At 34.2% G+C, this 22,283-nt stretch overlaps 1 long non-coding RNA gene across 1 annotated transcript; it reads left to right on the forward strand.

Annotated features, from left to right (window-relative positions):
- The first annotated feature begins 19,912 nt into the window (after positions 1-19,912).
- Positions 19,913-21,971, forward strand: LOC111193822 (uncharacterized). The gene is made up of 3 exons (XR_007425025.1): positions 19,913-19,949; positions 21,454-21,470; positions 21,621-21,971. It is a non-coding gene; the product is annotated as an uncharacterized LOC111193822 (long non-coding RNA).
- The last annotated feature ends 312 nt before the right edge of the window (positions 21,972-22,283 follow it).

A 22,283-nucleotide genomic window follows, 5' to 3' on the forward strand; every position in this document is an offset into this window, starting at 1 on the left:
CGGAAAAAAAAAAACTTTGCAACTCCTTTCGTTGTTTCCAGACAGGTTTAATGTGCATTTAGGGCTTGACAATGCCTCTTCCATTCATATGCAAAAATGCAGTATATGGAGCAAGCCAGTTTTTGCAGGCAGTGACTCAGACGCCAATTGAGGGGCAGTGGGGCGTGACAAGCGAGAGCCCACACAGACCCCCTCGTGAAAAAAAAAAGACACAGCCGGGTTCTGGCTGGAGGGGTCGGCAGCGGTGATGGTGATGGTGGTGGTGCATTGGTGGTGGGGCGGTGGGGTTATTGGGAGAATGACAAAGAGCCCAGCCGTGAAATGGCGCTTGTAAAAGACGGGCACTGGCCCCCTCATTGAGATGTCAATCTGAATCATGGCTTTGTGAGATGAGGGCTGTCATCTAGCTGGAGATGAGGCGGAGGAGGACGGCTGGCGCTGCTGGACTGCGCTGGGTTGTGACCTGACGCTGCCGAGAGCTCCTCCTTTTCTTCTTTTTCTCAGTGGCCGCTCTTATTGGCCTCTGAATCTCCAGAGTGTCCAGCCAAGTACAGATAATAATAAGCCTTGAAGGTACAGGTGGACACAGAGCCCATGAAGCACTGTGTGAAGTGTAGAGTAGAGGTGTTAAAATGCGTTATTCCATGCAAAATTATTATTCCACAAAATTGTCAATAATGTGCTCCACTTTTGCCAAACTGTTTCACATATAAGACTCCAAGACAGCTCACTGTATTTTTATTGATTATTTTTTATAATAGTGTATTACAATGAGTGTATACATACTCTCTCTCTAAGATGCATCTATAGGTGAAAAATAAACAATTGTGAGAGAAGATAGAAAAGCAATCAGAGCCATTGCACAAATATTGGCCATAGCCAGAACAACTGTTTGCAATCTGCAGAGTTATCACACACTCATGTCTAAACTCTTTAAGTTAGTTTCAGACAAACTTTAGCTGATTGATTGTATATTAATAAAATGAATTGATTTATGAATGCAATTTGTTGTGTTTTACAGTGTGTTAGTATGCACAAATAACCCAACTTTTAATTTATCTGTACAAGATACAAGATACAAGCCTGTTTTTTTTTGTCTTTGTGTTCTCTAGAATATTTTTCTTGCCTAGATGTTTTCTCTTTGACAGCAAGGGTTTTTATCCATGTTGTTTTAAATATTTCTGACTTGTAAATTATATTAAATACAGTGGACTGGGCAAAATCTAAGTGCAATTAGAAGTCAGCTATTCCACTGTCTGGAAAAAAAAATGGAGAACATTTAAAACAACTGGGGCGATTTCCAGGTCAGGCCATTCTAGCAAGTTCAACCTGAGAGCAGACCACAAGGACCAACGAAGTCCTAAAAGATCATAAAATATCATCACAGGACCTACAGATAGCTCTAACCACAGTTGATGTCAAAGTGCATCTACAATCAGAAACAGACTAATCAAGGGATGTAAAAAATGATTGGGGTATGAGTTTGCCCAAGTTGTGACAATTAATGACTTAATTACTAAAGAACAACAAATTTGCTAACAGAAATATTTTCTTTGTGTGATGCAACAAGAAACTGCTAACACACAGAAGTACATTCTGAGAACTATTTTATTTTGATCCAATTTTCGAGATTGCCAAGACATTTTGTAGATTCTAGATGACTGCCTTTTATTCAGTAAGATTTTTTGGTTTTGGTTTTGGTTTTGGTTCATAGAGACCAACATACCATTAAATATCTTACTATGAAGAAGAGATCACTAAAATAGATAGGACATTGCTTTTATGTTGTGGTTAATGTGTGGGTGTGATTTCAAGTTAAACCAGTTTACACCATAGTTAGAAATGAAAGTAAGAAAAAAAAAACTATTAATTATTTTATTATTAGATTTTTATCACAACTTCTTTGACTGAACAAAGAGAAACCAATAAAACAAATGATGAAAAACGTTATGCTTAGGTCTGGAGCAAAAATATTTTATGTTAAGTATTTATGCAGGGAAAGTTATGCAGATTACGGTAAGGGCTCACATAATTGAAAACCCTTGAGCTTCAACTTATCCAACCAATCTTTACAAAACTTCTTAAACTCAATGTTTTGATGGGCTTTCTTGCTCTATTTCAATCTTTAAACATAATTTTATTTTTGTTCTGGCATGGACTTTTTTTGTCATGGACTAATTATCATTATTGTCAGTTATTTTAAAACGTTCAACATCAATTAAATAATAACTAAAATATGTATTGTGTATGTGTTATACTGTATATAATAGTTTTTAATTTGTGATGTTGTAACTAATTTTACCTACAGCGTATCTGTCCATTGCTGTATGTTCTTTTCAGCTGTATTACAAAAACCTTATATACAGTGTTTTCAAGTATAAATAGAGGTTAAAAAGAATAATTAAGGAAAAGAGAAAATGAATGAATTAATGAATGCTTCTCTTAAGAGAATTGATTAAAGTTAGGCCATGTCTCTGGTTCTTAGTGTAGTAATTGGGTGCTGCCATATTATTTACCACAGTTGCAACATGATATTTTCTATGAAATAATACATTTACATTACATTTACATTTATGGTATTTAGCAGACGCCCTTATCCAGAGCGACTTACAACAGTGCTTCAAAGTTACTTAAGATATCCAAAGCTAGTTTGTAGACTAGGATCAAGAGATACATAGAGCTTAATCATGTTAAGAACCCTAGGAACCTTTATTTTTTTTATTTTATTTTTTTATTATTAGTTTAGGAACTCTTTGAAAAGATGTGTCTTCAGTCGACGTTTGAAGACCGTGAGTGACTCTGCTGTTCTGACATCCAGTGGAAGTTCATTCCACCACCTTGGTGCCAGCACAGAGAAGAGTCTGGATGTCTGTTTTCTGTGTGTTTTGAGAGATGGAGGTTCGAGCCGAGCCGTACTGGAAGCTCTAAGAGCTCTTGGTGCAGATCTGGCTTTGACCATCGCCATCAGGTATGAAGGTGCTGGTCCGTTTTTTGCCTTGTAGGCCAGCGTCAGGGTTTTGATAATAAAACATAGATAGTAATGTTTTTTTGGATATTTCAAATTCCACATATAATTATTTTCACATATAATACACAAATTAATGTCTAAACCAGGGGCATAGGTAGACGGAACTAAGCGCAAATATCCAGACCATGCTCAACTAGGAATATTTATTTTTCCATGTACAGCAGCTATATGACCTACTTTTAAGGACATCTGAGATTATGTAAATTATGTTAACCATGTCACACCATCACCATCCCCAACTTACGTATGATTTGAAAAGAAAGCGAAATGAAAATAAAGCTATTCAAAAGGTTACAACAACCACACCTGAAACTATGCAGTAGGATGCTATGTTATTAATGCTAAGCAGGAAATCACCAGCAAAAGTGAAACCAGCTTTACAAAAGACCTTCACACAAATAGAGTCAGTTTGGATCAGTGGTACTTGTGAACATGGAGCTATTTGAGGTAATTTTGCTTTATGTTATTTTTTTTCAAGAAAAAAAAAACATGCAATGTAATAATTTGCTTTTTGAAACTGATTTAGCAACAAAAAAAAGCTTTGAAAACAGAAATAGTTTTTTGTGAACTGTAAAAAAATCTTAAGGAGCATGAATATATATCTAAATCAACATTAAAATTAATTATGATCATCATCTGTGACAATTTCCTGAAAAGTAGCACTGGTGTTCTGTAATAAATCCTATATTTTAGACTTTTACTGTAAGAAACTTTAACTTCATTATATAGGGTTTCATGAAAAAATGCAGAATGTTTACATGGTTTAGAATTATTTAAAGAATTAAAGTTTGTTAACATCAGAGATAGTCCTCCTATTAAAATTTAAGAATGATAGGGAGATGTGTACAGGTTGTGTTTGATCTCATTGTTTGCTTTAATAAATAAATCATTTTTATTTACAAACAGACAATTAAAAATGCCAAGGATGTCCTCAATGTAGTTAAAGGGCAAAGCTCCAAAGATTTTGATGAAAAAGTCTTCAATAATGTGGACAGTCTTGTTCCTGGAGATCTCCTGCTACGAAAAATGAAAGATTGCTGGAAGTATCACCATGCAGGAATTTACTGTGGGAACAATGAAGTTATTAATTTTTCAGGTAAGTGCCTAATTTCCTAATTTTTACCAAAAGATGTTAGTGTGGTTCTTTCTAAACTTGTTTATTAAGCTCCCCAAGGTAAGGAAATTCTGGGTTCTATGCGGATCTCCCAATCACCACTTCCAGATGAAGTTGGAGAAATTCACAAAATAACTGTGAAAAAATTTAATACTGGACAAGATCTCAAAGTGTTTCGTCTCAAGGAAAATGTTCCAAGAAACCTTCATGTTAACATTATGAATGCCATGGAAATGTGTATTCCATACCATCTCCTCAGTTTCAACTGTGTGCACTTTGCACTGTGCATTTTGGAGGTAAGTCCTCACTCACAGAATCTGTAACTAAATAAATTCATTTAAACATTAATTGCATTTTACAGTTTTTCTCCATTGGTTTGGCTCATTTCTTGAAACTGAGATGACATTCTCAAAATAACATGGACAAATTCCCAAACTAACTTGCAGTTTCTCATAACAGAATGGCATTTCTCATTGCTTTCATCACATTTCAAATGCTTTGTACATGTCTCAAGCACTTAGTACATCTTTGCAAATGGTTTTGTACAAGTAGCCTACACTTAACACAATCATCCTACATTTAGTACATTTTCCAAAAGAATGCATCTTGTTGATCTATCTTAATTGGTTAGTTCTCAGTGTAATGGTTGTTCTCTTCAAAACATGTCAGCACAATTTCATCATATAAGTCATCATCTGCAGAATAGTCTGCTCAATTCTCAAAATGAATTAAGAAATTGTAATACAATACAGAACAAATATTTTGGAACATTTCATAAATTCATTACAATCAGGTGAGTAGGTAACAGGTGAAAGCAGGTTTTGACGAAAATGAGTGTCCCACATTACTGGTGACCAATCCATCAGTTTGTTGTCTATTATTTTGAATGCTGGCATTGCTCTATATACAGTGGATATAAAAAGTCTACACACCCCTGTTCAAATGCCAGGTTTTTGTGTTGTAAAAAAATTAAAGCAAGACAAATAATTTCATAACTTTTTTCACATTTAATGTGACCTATAACCTGTACAATGCAATTGAAAAACAAACATAAATCTTTACAGCGAAAAAATATAAAACAAAAAACTTAAAATCACCTGGTTAAATACATATAACTAATACTTTGTTGCAACATCTTTTGCATTTATTACAGCACTCAGTCTTTTTGGGTAGGAACCTATCAGCGTGACACATCTTGATGTGGCAAAATTTGCCCACTCTTCTTTGCATAACTGCTCAAAATCTGACAAAATGTGAGGGCATCTTCTGTGCCCAGCCCTCTTCAGATTACCCCACAGATGTTCAATGGGATTCAGGTCTGGATTCAGGATGTTGATTTAGATGTGTCCTTTGTGTCATTGTTGTGCTGAAAGATGAAGTTCCTTTTCATCTTCAGTTTTCTACCAGAGGCCGAAGGTTTTTGCCAATACTGACTGGTATTTGGAACTGTTCAAAATTCCGTCCACCCTGAATAAAGCCCCAGTTCCAGCTGAAGAAAAACAGCCCCAAAGTATGATGCTGCCACCACCATGCTTCACTGTAGGTATGCTGTTCTTTTGGTGACGAGCAGTGTTGCTTTTGCGCCTAATATACCTTTTGGAATTATGTCCAAAACGTTTAACCTTGGTTTCATTAAACCATAACACATTTTCCCACATGCGTTTGGTAGATATCAGATGAATTTTTGGAAAATTAAGTAGAGCTTAGATGTTTTCTGGATGTTTGTTTTGCACAGACATATGAAGAAGTCGGCAGATTGTTGTCACATGTACTACACAGCCAGTACTTGCCAGAAATTCTTGCAGCTCCTTCAGTGCTGCTGTCGGCCTCTTGGCAGCCTCCTTGACCAATTTTCTTCTTGTCTTATCATCAATTTTTGTCAAATGTCTTGTTCTTGGTAATGTCTTGTTGTGCCATGTTTTCTCCACTTGATGATGACAGTCTTCAAAGTGTTCCATGGTATATTTAATGACTTTTGTAGCCTTCACTTGACTGATATCTATGAATAATGAGATACCTCTGATGCTCTGGCATCTCTTTGTGGACCATGGCTTGTGCTGAAAGATGTGGCTACAAAAATATCAGGACAAGCCTACTAGAACAGTTAAACTTTATTTGGAGTTGATCAGAGGCACTTTAATTGTTGACAGGTGTGTGCTGACTCCAATTTAAAGTGAGTTTGAAGGTTATTGGTTAAATTTGAACACAGCAACACCCCTAGTTATAAAAGGGTGTGCACACTTATGCAACCTCAATATCTCAGTTGTTTATTTTTACTTCACCTCCCTGAAAGATTTCTGTTTGTTTTTCAATTGCATTGTACAGGTTATAGGTCACATTATAGGTAGAAATGATTTGTCTTATTGTAATTTTTTTTACATCACAAAAACCTACCATTTGAACAGGGGTGTGTAGACTTTTTCTATCCACTGTATACATCTTGGCCTGGTGCTAGTTCTTTGATGCTAGTCCTGTGATTATATAACGATTATATAGTCCTGTGATGATATAATGATTATATAGTCCTGTGGCGATCAGTGTAGAGGATGGCTCAGGCATTCTTCCCACAGTGCATTGCTAAAGAACATATCAGATGCAATGTTGATGAGAATTTATGGCCAAACAGACTGCAGCGGATGGATGGCCAGGAAGGTGATGGAGAGAGGGGAGTGACACAGAGTAGTCAGAATGTTACTGTATTGCATTTGTGATGCTTGACTATTTTTTTACCTACTGTAATGTATTTTGTTTTGTTTTTGCAGGTTTTTGTAATTTGTATACATAGTATATTTGATACATTTTCCTTAGTATTTTCTTTTCTTTCTACCTACAGTAATGTGTAAAAATGTACTTGTAAATAAAAATAGTTACAATTTCCTCAGCAGAAAGAGTGCAGTGTGTGTGGTGTGAACATTGTATTCCTTTAGCTAGACCTCTGCCATAAAGACAAAACATCTAAGCATTTTGACTTGCAGTACTTACACAATGCCAAAGGGACAATGCATTTTGGGGGCACTGATGATTTGTGTGAGAAAGGAAATCAGTTTTGACACATGGGTAAACTGTTTTTGGAGCGATATGAGCAGTGATGAGGATCCATGTAGTTTTGCTGCACCGTCCAGTTTATTTTGACAGATGGACAAAATTAATGAAAATGTGCCAAAGCAATTGAGAAGGATCTATGCCATTTTTATGGTACTGACTATTTATATGGGAGAAAGACTTCATTTTGAAGCAAGAATGAACGTTTTGGGAGACATATGACATTTTGCTGGTTATCTGAAGTGTTGTGAAGAACTGTAAGTCTGTTTGGCCAATTTACCTTTTAGTTATAGGAATGTCATCTCAGTTTCAAGAAATGAGCCAAACCAATTGAGAAAAACTGTAATACGTTTATCTTCGCAGAAAATAAAATGGCCTGCTCAAAGGTAAGAGAATTTCACAATTGAACTTTTTTGTGTCCTGTTTGTCTAGAATTTACATTATTATAGAATTCAACTATCATATCAGGTTAAGAGTTTATTTTATTAGAAATACCTGTGTCATAATTAAGGCAACACTGATTTTTAGATTGAATTCATAGATAGATAGATAGATAGATAGATAGATAGATAGATAGATAGATAGATAGATAGATAGATAGATAGATAGATAGATAGATAGATAGATAGATAGATAGATAGATAGATAGATACTTTATTTATCCCGAAGGAAATTTAGGCATATCATATCATATACAGTACCGTAATGATGGTGGTTGAATATAAAAAAATATATAAAATAAGATAGCACCACTTAACAGGGTTGTGTCAGTGGTATCTAAATACCATCTTATTTTTCAGCTTTACTAATTGTGAAAGACTGAACAAACAGGTTCTTGTCTCATGTCATGTCAAACAATTTAAATGTCTCCATTTTAAATGCTGAGAAGAAAAGATTGAAAAGTCTACATGTTACAAGCACAGAAATTCAGTTGTTGTCAATATTTTGCTTAGCTGACTTCCGCAGAACATCTCTGTCCCCTAAAAAATAGAACACCAATCTACAAAATAGTCTCCAAGGCATGTCCCATGATTTCTGCCATGTCTAAAGCTAAAGAAGTATGCACTGTCCTGCAGAAAATGTGCCTCAAGAATTGAATTTGAATTTCTGCCGTATGTAATTCAACTTTAGTGAACAGGGCAGAAACTGCTAATCATTGCATTACTTGAAACATATTTGTGTAAACATTACTCTACTCAATCTGTCCATTTTGTGACATTTAATAATAGCTCAAAATATTAATTACATTTCCCAACTGTAGGATGAGCCCAGGGGGACGTTTAAATTTACTTACAAATATGTCACATGAAGACTTTTTTCTCTGGGAGTTACCATAAATCTTCTAATGATATGTTTATTTCTTTCTGTTTTTGATGTCAGCTTGAATCAATGACAGTCAAGATTTTTTGCAGCTTAACAAATTTACTATGTAAAGAATTGTGTAACAGTATTACAATCTTGTCATGTACAGTAGATCTGAAGATGGGGCTACACCAGAAGAAAATCAAGGTAAAATCCATATTTTCTGTTAATAAATTAGCAAAACACAGAACTATATTTCAGCCGTTTTTTCTTAATTGTGGTAAAAATTCAGAAAACAATGCAATACATGTGTACTGTATGTTGTATAAATGAACTATAGCATTAGACAAGGATCAATTAATAAAAATGCATTAATAAATTGGGGTGTTAATAGTGGATGTACTATGTGGGTTTTATCAAAATATAATTTTAAAATATTTCTCCTGGTGCTGTCTTCATGAATTTTGATGTGAAGCATCTTTTAAAAACTCTAATATTCCAACAAACAATTTGTAATACATTGTAGAACAGGGTTGATTTTCTTGATAATTCTAACAAATGCGATCATTTGCATTTGTTGTATGAAAATCACATGTGTTGGTTACCTAAAAGTGGTTTTGGACAGAATCTTTTTTCTGGCACCAATAGACTTTTTTTTCAGGGAGGCTAAGGACTATGGTTTCTGTATAATCAGAACACATCCACTGGTCCTCTTTATTTGATTTTATAGTGTTTCCAATCCCAGTTTGCTAGTCCAAAGAAGCTGTACCTGTTTTTCCATACAACAACAATGCTGAGAAAATTGAACTGTAGTCTGCCATATAGAGGAAAGTGATGTTAAATGTTTTTAATTTTGGCTTACAAAATTTGATCCATTTTTAATATCTTCAACCTTTTACAGACACTGTTTCACATAATTTCACTAATGAATTAAAATTTTATAAAAGGTAACCTCATGAGTGATCAATATTAGAAAACTCAAAATGCTTTGCAGTGAAGTGGACTCAACTGTTAATGCAAATCAAGCTAAAGAAATAATCAAAAGTTTTAAACTACTTTAACTTAACTAGTTTTGCTTCTTTATTACTTTTTCAGCTCTAAACCCTGCATTTTAGGTAAGAATTCTCTTTGCAAATTTTATCCTAAAAATGAATACATTTATATATAAAACATAACATTATATATAGAACATAAGAATGTATTTTATAAAGATTGTGCTTAATGTATTAAAATGAATTTGTTCTGTTTAAAGGATTCAGAAGAACGGGGTGGCGCATAGAATGACATCCATAAAATGGATTTTTACGTAAACTGGGGTATTTTTCTGTAAAAAAAAAAAGAATAAAAATCTAACAAATCCCCACATTAATTGCTAAAATATTGTTTATAATGATTAAACATGGGTTATGAGAAAAAAAAAATTGATTGTCTTCTATTAATACTTGATGGTTTTGGTGGCGTCCTGTGGTTAGTACTGTCTAATAAAAATACTTCTAGCATTTTAAATAACTACACAATTCATAACAACAGCTTCCTTTAATAGAGAAATCACTAAATAATTATATTATATAGTGTTTCAGATTACTGCTTTAAAGGACTATATTTTGGGTATTCTCAAGAAGAAAACAACTTATTAGAAAATCGACACATCTACACATAATACTGTTACATAAAAAAACAAAAAAAAACATTAGCAATAATTTAAATTGGAAGCTGGAAGTGACTTTTGTTAACTAATATTAGCTGGGCCATTATAGAATTTTGTATCTCCTGGATAAACCTTTTTACTAACCCTAGCCATTGCACAAGACACCACTTTGCGTGTTTTGCATGCTTTGCATGCTGTGACTACTGTGTGGGTGTGATTTCAGGTGAAACCAGTCTACATCATAGTCAGAACTGAAAGTGAGAACAAGAAACAAAACACAAAAATAAAACTTTCTGTGCCACCTTGCAACTTAAGGACAGAACATTGAAAAGGGTTTACAAGTATGTTGTGAAACATTTACAGTGTTCTATGCTGCTGAATATACCAGAGGGTCCTATTCCAAGAGTCCAATACTTCTCTACAGGGACTAGTCAAGCTGTGTATGTCTTTTTGAGCATCTGTATCAGCAATGGGTCCAATTTAAAGTAGTTGAATGCATTAATTAGAAAGGGTGTCCACAAACATTAAGGCATGTCTTGTAAAATTAATAATTTAAAAAAAATCAATAAAAATACCTAAAAATACGTTTAATCTTTTAATTGTGAAGGGTTTCTGAATTCAATTTGTACATGCAGGATCATGTCTAAAGGTGCTACTGACATTAAATGATCAATCAAATTACAGATGTTCATACATTAGACACCAACTAAAATCTATCAGTAATTAGAAAGCAACCCTGCCACTTCAACTGATTCAACTGATGGCCTACAAATATGTACTCAACCACCATTACTTTATGCATGCTTACCATGTAAGAGTCCATTGCTGAAGAAAAAACATTTTTAATTGTGTTTAAAGTTTGCTCAACATATTTAGAAAAGCCTGTAAAATACCCCAAAAACACCATACCAACAGTAAAGTTGGGAGGTAGGAACTGTTTTTCAACATGTGACACTGGCACACCTTATATAATTAAAGGTATGATGAATGGACAAATATACTGCTGGAAAGCTACTGGAATTGCCCAGCCAATCACTTGACCTGAATCCAGTTGAAAATCTATGAAATAAACTAAGCTCAGAGTACATAAAAGGAGCCCACAGAACCTTCAGGATTTGAAGAGCGTTCGTGTGGAAGAATGGGCCAAAATCATAATAAAGAAATGCATGAGACTAGTTTCTCCATACAGGAGGCATTTTGAAGCTGTCACAAACAAAGACTTTTGTATGCAGTATTAAATAAATTTCAGTAACTGTGTTCAATACTTTTTCCTGTGTCATTTCTCAATATTTCACATAACAATTTATGGGGAATATGTGGTTTGATTTCTTTGTTTGTGTGGACTGGACGTGTTGTTACCGACATCTGGTGAGAATTTCATGTCAATAGCACATTTAGAAATATATTTACTTAAAAATTGGTGACATGTTCAATACTTATTTCGCACACTGTATATATACAACACACCTGTACTATTTTGGTTAATCATCAGTAAGTATGAAAAACATTCATTAGTATCATCAAACATGTGGCAGAATTCTGCCCAGGTTATCCACCCACATTATGCAATACATCAGTTTCACTAGCAGCTACCACTACCATGCTTAACAGTTATTAAGGTTAATTGGCTTACACATATAACATCATTGCTGCCAAACAACTAAATCTTTGTCTCATCTGATCATAATCATTTTTTGAGAAGCCTTTTTTGTCTATGTGGAAAGTTTTAAACTGAGAGCAAAAAGTTTTCGATCATCTTTGCTCCATGAGACATTTCTGAGTAGCTGAGTGCAAATTCAAATATGCAGATATAAATGCACAGACATATGGAATCACATACACTCACCCACCCAAGCACATATACATTGTGCAACAAAAACAAAACAAACATGAAACCAAAAAAACCTATAAGGGTATAAACATCAATAGAAATATATTTTTTAACTTAAGATGTGTTTGTTATTTGTCCCTGAACTTTCAATTATTCTTAGTCCATAATATATGAGAAGAGAAAGTTAAAGAAAAATATGTTTATGACAATCACATCTGAAATCTGAAACCTGAAACTGTAGGTAGGGCAGATAACAGGTAGGTATGAGCATATACATCAGGAACAGAAGTAAAACAAGCTTCAAGAAAGACCTTCACACAAATACAGTCTGTTTGATTCTGGGCTGTTTGTGAACAAGGAGCTCAAGGTAATTTTGCTTTTTCTTCTTTCATAAATAAGATAGATGATTTAACTCAGATACTTTGGGTTTTAAATATTGAGAAATATAAACAATAAACAATCCATATAATAACAAAAAAATAATTTTTTAACTTAAATATTTGAACAATGGGTTGAGCTTAAACATTTTCACTTAAAAATGATTAACAATGAGCTTTTATGTGTTCTAATCAATCTAATATGTGTAATAAAAGCAAGGCTTTTTCACACTTAAACTGTATCACTTTGCAGATGCAATGACAGGTAATGATGTGCTCTATATACACCCAAAACACAATGAATGATCTGTAGCCAGGTTGGTCAGACTCTGAAGATGAATGACCACTTGGTTGGAGATGCATAGGGAGAGACAAAAAGACATTATCTGCCAGTGTTACAGCCCACCTGATTCATCAAATGAACTAACTGCCTTTGCTGATTTTAACTGGGTCTGTTACAGCAGGAAAACTCGAAAACAAGCAGGACAGTGTTACTCCAGAACCAAGCTTTAAAGGCTTTATCATGCTTTACCAGTGTAGCTGAGACCAGTTCTATGAGCGTGTTTAATTCAAAAACATTCAAACCAAATTATATACAGTGCTGTTCAAGACCTGCTTAACCAGCCTGTTTACTTCCCAGCTTTACTTTACTTTATGGACCAGCTTATTTTACAGCAGGGAAGTATTGCTGGTCATAGTGCTAAAAAAGTATTATGCATTAAAATAAATAATGTTTTTTCGTTGTTTTAGTACATTAAGCCACTTCATATTTTTAAGTTAGAAAAAAAAACATGTTATATCTTTTTATGTTCAACATTTTAGACTTTTCCCTTATTGATCTAGCTAGGTTAGCTCTGTGTTTCTTGGCTTGCAGTGTCTTCGTGTTTAATGTACCCAAGTCCTATTCTGCCCTCCCCTTTACAGTATTCATTTCAGGCTTACAGGACTTTGCATTATGGTCAGAGTTACAGAGAGGTGGTCTGGTGTTGGCTATTTAACCATCCTTAGTATTGCCGTAGCCAATTATGTTATTATTCCTAGTGCTCTACTTGCACAGTGATTGAGGTCATGTAGTATTAGCAAGGGTGCATCAGGTTCCCTTAGCAGGTAGTATGGGAGCAGGGTAATGCACAGAAACCCTTAATCAGAGTTGCATCTGGTTGCAATGTTCTGACACAAACTATCATTTTGTGAATGCTCACAGCTCCTCCCTTTGCTTTGAGATTGCATCTCTATTCAGCCTCACATGGCAAAATCCATCAACTTGTATGAGATTATCAGGCATGTCATCTCCAAACTCACGCAACTCACAACAAGTTCTAACCTGCTGGGGAAGCTTATTCAACTTATTCTTGAGTGAGCAAAAGTTGCAGACTATCATACGTGGCAGCAGAAATTTATTTGCTTTCTGGACATGCTGTCTAACGGCATCTCTATCCCCTCTTTCTGGGATTCTTCCTGATTTTTCCTATAATTAATCCTCTCCCTGTTTCTGGACTAAGTATCCCATTCCCTGGTCCTGAAATAACTATTCCTTTCCCTTGTCCTGGACCAAATATCCCTCTCTCTGGTCCTGGACAAAGACTTTTTTACTGGTCCTGGACTAACTATTCCTCTCCCTTGTCCTGGACCAAATATCCCTCTCTGGTCCTGGACTAACTATTCTTTTCCCAGGTCCTGGACTAACTATTCCTCTCCCTTGTCCTGGACCAAATATCCCTTTCTCTTGTCCTGGACTAACTATTCTTTTCCCAGGTCCTGGACTAACTATTCCTCTCCCTTGTCCTGGACCAAATATCCCTCTCTCTGGTCCCGGACTAACTATTCTTTTCCCTGGTTCTGGACTAACTATTCCTCTCCCTGTCCTGGACCAAATATCCTTCTCGCTGGTCCTGGACCACATATATTTCTCTCCCTTTTCCTGGACCAAATATCCCTTTCTCTGGTTCTGGACTAAATATTTTTTTCCTTGGTCCTGAACAAACTATTCATCTCCCTGTCCTGGATCAACAATCCGTCTCACTTGTCCTTGACTAACAATCCCTGGTCCAATTGGTACATGTTTCTTTGTCACTGACAACACTTGACTAAATCTCCAACTGAAACAGGAATCAGCTTTGGTTGGTTACTTAAATTATTTTAAGTATATTTAAAGGTCGAAAAATTGTTTAAATATTTTGTAAAAAAAATGCAAAAATTTCATTTTTAAAAATACTTTATGAAAAGGACATTTTATGGGCCACATTTTTTTTTTTTACATGACTGAACATTACAGTTATTCTATAGAGAATAATTTTCAAGTGTTTTACTGTAAACTGGCTTTCGGTAACATTGCATTCATATCACAGTTCATCTCTGTATCGTTTAATAGCAGCTGTTGCACAACTTTGGAATACCCCAATTTCCAGCCCAGGACTTTCTTCAGACCACACAAAATAACATGACACAGCCTAAACATTTGGTGGGTAACATAATTCAAGTAGGTAGCACTTTATATTATGGCACGGTAATAGATGAGTAGTGGTAAATTTATTTCTATAGTTTTGTTTGTGGGTGGCAAATAAACAAATTAGGTTTTAAAAACAATTAAAAGAATGAATAATATTATTAATAATAAATATTCAGTATGTAGTTTAATACAAAAAGCTCTGTGTTGGAAAGTTATTCTTTGCTTCTTTTACTTTTGTAAGACTATTTAGCAAACTGTAGTCTTCTAATCTAATTTTTGGTTACTACCAGTTAAATCTTGTATATTCATCAGTACTTGATTTAAAATAATATTTATTTCGAACTGAATGTGTAGTAGGTACTGGTGATGTTAAAAAATGTTCAAGTATGTACATTAATACGTACTCAGGAACAGTGTTGGGAGTAACGGCGTTAAAACTAACGGCGTTACTAACGCCGTTACTTTTTTTCAGTAACGAGTAATCTAACTAATTACTATGACTGTAACTATAACGCCGTTACCATTTCCGACACCCCGTTACTGCACGTTACTTTAGCAGCTCTATGAACTTTTTTTTTTTTTATTTCGCTTTGCCCTGGTTAACCCCTCCTCTGTCCGGTGAACTTGAGCTTCTGGCCGCTGTGCCTGTGGTTTGGCGTGGTGAAGTGAGGCACAATTGTGACGATTTGCGTGCTCTAATCAATTCAGTGATTGCCGTGGACAACCCAAGTTCCGAATTAAGGACGTTAAGCTCTTTTTAGCTGCTCCGGTTTTTGTGGTGCTGCTGCTTTCTATTTTAGAGCTTAGATTCTCTGCCCGAATCCCACCTGACCTGAGGACCGACCCGAAATCGGGCTCCTATTTTTATTTTATATAAAGCTCTGGTGTGATAATCACAATGTTGCTAAGTAACCAATTATTATTGTTCACTAAAGCGAACGAAATAGCGAAAACTGAAAGTGAAAAACATTTGTGTTAACTGAATCTAATAAAAACGGTAATTAAAAGGAAAAACATAACTATCTCGAACTGTATTTTGTGTTTATAAAACTAACTAAAACGAACTGAAATTACTGATAGAATACCCTCATTTTTGTGTTTAATTTATTTATAAGCGCTGTTGTACAGCGGAGTTGTACAGCGGGCGGTGTTGTGCCGAGCGCGCGGCACCTCGTGGTCCATTAGTTCTTGTGTAAAGCGCTCGCGCTAGCAAGCCCACCCTAAAATGAACAGAAAAAATAAAAACAAAATAAAATTAAACTATAATAAAAATGAAAAATGTAATCACGTAGCTCTGGGCGCACGTGAACGCCTCCGCGTTTGACTTGCAGCATTGTGTGTAGCTGTTCTTAAAAATCATTTAAATTAAATAATAGTTCTATGCTTCTATGTTACAGTGTTAATTAACATAATTCTGATTATATTTCGCTCATTCAATCAGCCCGAAAACAGACAGTTTATGGGGCGGATCGGGTCGGGCTCATAATGACAGTTTATGGTTCGGGCTTGGGCAGAATGTGCACGGGCTCCGGCTGGGTCGGATTTTTTGGGCACGATCTAAGCTCTATTCTCTTTTGGTGAAGCTGTTATATTAATACCATTTTAACGGGCATTAAATTGTTGTTTTTGTCCATTATTTTGTTTTATATATACATATTTCTTTGTGGCTTGGTTTGTTCAATTTCATCCCCAGACGCGTTTTTCCGCTTTTTTCAGTATTACAAGTTTTATTAATTTTCTTTGGTTGTGTGGAGAATTTCGTTTTATTTTTTTGAAATTCGTTAGATTCTATTTTTGTCAACATTTTCGGTTTATTTTCGTTTGTTATTTTTTGTTATTTTTCTAATAATAATAGTAAATGCATAATTGATTTCCTTTTTTTGACGGGCGAATAATAAAAAGTAACGCGATAGTTACTTTTACTGGTAACTAATTACTTTTATAGTGGAGTAACTCCGTTAGTAACTCAGTTACTTTTTTGGAGAAGTAACGAGTAACTATAACTAATTACTTTTTCAAAGTAACGTGCCCAACACTGCTCAGGAATAGGTAGTTAACATACAGTTAATTAGTCATTGTTAACTTTAAGAAATGAAGCCAGAAAACTGTAATTAATCTAATTCACGATATTCTATTATTCTCCAGAAATTTAAAATTCACTGTTAGATTTCCTTTTAATTAGGAGGTTTAATGCTAAAAGCTCTGTAAGAAGCCAACTTTAAGAACGGACTAATTCCTTGTTGCCCATCAACCCCACCACATGAGAGGACATAGCAAAGTTCTTTAATCGCTCACTAAACTGCAGTGTATAATTAAAACTAACTGGACCAAATGTACACAATTCAACACACATTAATGAAGCTTCTAACAGAATGTTTTGCTTGATTGCAGCAATAACTGCAGCTAAACATTTGGACATCTGATCTTCATTTTAATAAAATATCATTTCATAAACAACCAGCTTTGTAATAAGGGTGTATGAGTGTAAATATCTCTTTTTTTGTTTGTTTTACCAAAATAAAGCTTCAGTCTACTTGCAGCCCCTTTATTTTTTAAAATTGGAGTAAAGACTCCATTAGATTCTTTTCAAATGATTAAGGAATTGTTTGTTGAAAATAACACATATTGCATTTTTAAACAGGAAATGTCATTCGTGGATGTGATGAAAATAATAAAGGGGCTAGCCCCTAATGATTATGAGAGCATTGTTGCTACTACTGGGGATTTGAGAAAGCTTCATACCGGGGACATTGTGTTGCGACCAGTTGAAGGTTCGTCCTCTTTGCACCATGCTGGAATTTACTGTGGAAATGATGAAATCATTGAGTTTTGTCGTAAGTGCCTTATTAATTATGTTTATTATTATATTTTGTTCACATGTCAAGTATAATGTTAGTGTAATTGTCTCTATTTGTTTTACTTTTTACTTAAGCCACTGTAGAAAAAGCAGACACATCTGCTCTGCTCACCAGTTTATCAAAGGGATCTACACCTGATGGAGAAATTCACAAAATAAGTGTGAAAAAATTCCTTAAAGGCAAGAAATGGATAATTTTTCGTCTCAAGTGTGAAGTTGAAAACCTTGAATCTAACATAAAGAATGCCATGGATAAGGACCTACCATATCATGCCTTGTGGTTCAACTGTGTGCACTTCGCATTATGCATTTTAAAGGTAAATCCATGCACAGGGGACAGAAATCATTTTATTTAAATACAGTGAAAAAACACTAAAACCTTTTGTTCCTTACAGAAACAAAATTGGCCGAATAGTAGGTAAGATTTTATCTTTATTCATGTAGTAATTTTAAACATTGATATAGACCGAGGAAGAATAAACTGATAGAGGTCACTACAGTGTACAGCTGTTTAAAAAAAAAAAATCTTTAAATATGCTTGCAATTTTGGGCACTGCTGCATATAGTCCACTGTAGTGGAAGCTATTGCATCATCCTATACAAAAAAATCCCATTGGTTGGTCATTGTAATGGGAAAAAGAAGTCAATGAAATCAAGATGGCCGGCAGACAGGGAAAACCACCAAACACCTTGGCTATTTTTGTTTCTACCTTTTATAAAATTATATCACTGCAGGTAAAAAAATATATAATTACATCAAGTAACATCTAAGGTGACATATTATGTAAAGATTTTCGAAATTTTGATTTTATATTTGAGGGAATTGTAGATTAATCATCTGTCCACTTAATTGTACATCATGCATCATTAGCTATTTTTCAACTTTTATGCAATGTCAATTACTTCCAGTGTTGTTTTTAAAATAATTCATATTGTTTAATGTTTTGGCTGTAAATCAACTTCTTTAATTGAGGAATGTCTGCCAGTACAGACAGTTGCAAGCAGAGAAGTAGGGTCAAGCAGTGATAGTGAAGGTGAGTCTGGAAATGTTACTGAGGGAGTTGAGGCTGAGGAACGGAGATGAAGGAGATGAGGCTGTTGAAACTAAGGGCACCCCAATATCCAGTATGCCCCTGGAAACCACTGGCCCCAGCTCAAGAAAGTATAAAATGCCAGCACACGAAGAACCAAGTACATCTGCATGCAGTGTCTTGTAGCTTTGTGCCCTGTATGCTTTGGCAACCATCATAGAAAATAGTCTCAGAAATTAGCAACAAGCATGATTTGACAGGAAATATGATACATGCTATAAAATACTATAAGAGAATATGCTCACTTAACAGTTCAGAGACTTGACAAGAATACAGTATGATAATACCAGTCACAATCAAGATTCTATAAGGTTCTACGGTTCAGAGACATTTTCTTGTGTCACAATATCCTCCTCAGTTCCACTATTCCAACAGAATACCATATTACAACTGTATAACTGAATTACATTTGTGTTTTTTTTACAACAAAAAATGCATGAAGTACACTTGAGTGGACAGATAAATATTTCTTTATCGAATAAAGATAGAATATATATTTTTTTCAAACCTTGTTTTACATCCCTAAGGATGTATAAAAACACTTAGAAAAAAAATCCTGACTGAGTTTATTATAATTCATGCATGAGAGGGTTAAATGAGACACTAAACGTCCTTAATGAATTTATTACTGTCTTTATGCTTGTCCTTGTTTATCTCTTTTTCTATGTCTTACATTAAAAGCATGGTAAATATAAATATTAATGTACAGTGATCATAAGACAGTTTCAGAAAGCACAAAAAACCTAAATAAGAATAGTTTTCATTAGAATTCTGTACTTACATTTTAATCTGTGATCTTTCTCATCAAAGAGAAATTAAGGATATCAAAGACCAGCCGATGACCTCAAGTTCCGACTGTGTTTCCATCAGGTAATATTTATTATTCCCACAGTAATACATATTTATCAGTTTATACGCCAAAAAAAAAAAAAAAAAACAGTATAAATGAATAAGAAATGGCTTCTGCGATGTGCACAAGTGACTAGATGTTGTTAACATGTAACAAATAGTTTTTGAAATTGTAAAGGAAATTGTGAAAGAAAAAACGTAATAAATAAATCTGTTTATAAACTGAAGCTGACATACAGCTGGATAATGCAACAAAACAATGCACACAAGAAAAGCAACATTTTTTAAATTTTGTTATAATAATGCAATTGTGTCTTGTATTGTAGACCAGAAGATGAGGCCACACCAGGACAACATGAAGGTAGAAATAACACTTACTATGTTACAATCTGTTGATCTATATTTTCACAGATTCATGTGGCATATTAATATTGAATGTACTCTTTTCCTCAAAAATCTTTAAAGCATTTTCTAGAAAACAGGTGTATTTTACTTCATAAATAATTAAACTAGAATTAATTATGTATGTACATGTATAAACAATTATATGATAATTTTATTTAATCATAAGTGTTGTTTACCGTCTTGCTTTTGATTGTGCAATTTCCTAATTAACATTTACATGCTAAACACAGGCTAGGACTAGGCTAGACAATAGTAGGACTGTTGGAAAAAACTGATATTATTATGCGGAATTATCACAAACTTTTCCTAGACAATCCACAATGTGAGGACATTAATAATGCAATCTGGGCATTGATAATTGGAGAAACATAAATGGTATTGGATAAATACAATTTCTAATCCAGTAGGTATTGTCATGTAAAATATATATTTTACCAATTCTTTTAAAAGACTGAATTATAAGAATATAGATAGTTCATGTTAGTCAACTTAATTTGATTGATTTATATACATCCATATAAATCACTTTAACTTATCTTTAAACGCACAGGCTTTAGAAGTATAATTTTTGATGTCTTCTATCTATACACTTAACACTCTGCACTAAAGCAAAAATAATAATAATTTAACATAGTGAAGTATGTTTCTGTTTAAGATTGAATGTAAACAGTGCCGCAGCTAGATACCATATTCACCTGTGCACCAGTAAATGCAACACGGTCCTGTAGTGTGCACTGCAGCTAAAGCCCCTGTTCTGTTGTGTACCAGTATATGAAAAACTGAGCATGAGCCGCTGTGCTGTTGTATGTACCGGCGCCACTGTACTGTACTTCTGGTTGGATGGAACAGAAAGGACAGCACAGAAACATGTCTGATTTAACTGGATCTCAAAAATTTGTCAATACTGTGCAAAGACTGAGAATCATGCAAGGTCACTATTAGCAAAACTGCAACTAGATTCCTTTTGAGATTATTTCCCACTATGCTGCGGGTAGAAATTTACAAGACACAATTGAACAATGCAGCAGAAACAGAAGCAGCTTTTGGCTACAGTTTATTTTAAAACACCACAGAATGAGGAGATGATAAAATAAAAAGAGACACCTGTTTTCTGTTTGAGTTCATCTGTTGGTCATCCACAATATCAAAATGTCTTCATGACCACTTTACTCAAAATGATCAGGATAATGCTAGCACACTGTAAATTTTACAAGATTACCTGTTTACCTGAAATGTCATACTTGTTTTTTATAACTTATTACATATTTTGCTGTTAGAACATAAGAGTCATTAAACAAGCTTATGGCTATATTTATAAGGTATTATGTATGCCTTATAATGCATTGTAAATGTATTCATGAATACAGGATTCATAAGAAGTGTTACCTTAACGTAAATTAGTAAATTCATTAAAAGATCTAATGAAACAATTTTAAGTTCATTCATTTTCCTTTTTTCAGCTCCTAATCCAAAAGAGGTAAGAAATGTTATTGTACCTTTTTTAATCTTGTCTTCTGTAGTTATGTGCAAACATATGTCCATTCCCAGTCAGATTACAGGTCAAATTGAAAATGTGCAGCACACTATTAAAATTATATTCATAACTGATTTTTATGTTGTTATCTAGCCTCTTTTAGAGAACCCGGAAGAAGGCACACACTTAAAGGATATTGTTACAAAGAACTGAACTGGGAGGCTATTATGTTATGTATGAATAAAATAATTCATATAATTCTATGAATCCAATAATTCAATGTTCCCACATTAATTACTATGCTGTGATTATTTTGATTTTTTTTTACTTCCTTGATTGATTGGTTTAATATAATATTTGGCAGTGTTAGATCAACACTTTCAGTGTTAATACTGCATTGTTGATTTTACACTGGCAAATTAACTGTGTACATTTTTTTTTATTTCTTTATATTTTAACCTTGTTATTCATTCTTTCAGACTCAAAATGTAAAATGAGCAATGTTGTCTATCTATACTATATGTCTATAATTCTTCTGATCTGATTAGAATTATTTTTTTGTCATCAATAAATAATAATGTAATCAAAAAATACTAACTGAGTGCTAACTGTCAATTAAGTCAATTAAGGATTCCATATTGCATTGTAATTTTATAGAAGTAAAAAGGATTATACTGGGCCATGTAATTTTCAAATATGTATATTAACTTTGACTAACTTACAACATATTAGACACATTAGTGCTGGAGAAAATTATAGAATTGTGGTATACTGTATATGTACAAAATCAAGAGTGGACTTCTGATTTTACAATCA

Source organism: Astyanax mexicanus, chromosome 17, assembly GCF_023375975.1.
Source record: "Astyanax mexicanus isolate ESR-SI-001 chromosome 17, AstMex3_surface, whole genome shotgun sequence".
Taxonomy (NCBI): Eukaryota; Metazoa; Chordata; class Actinopteri; order Characiformes; family Acestrorhamphidae; genus Astyanax; species Astyanax mexicanus.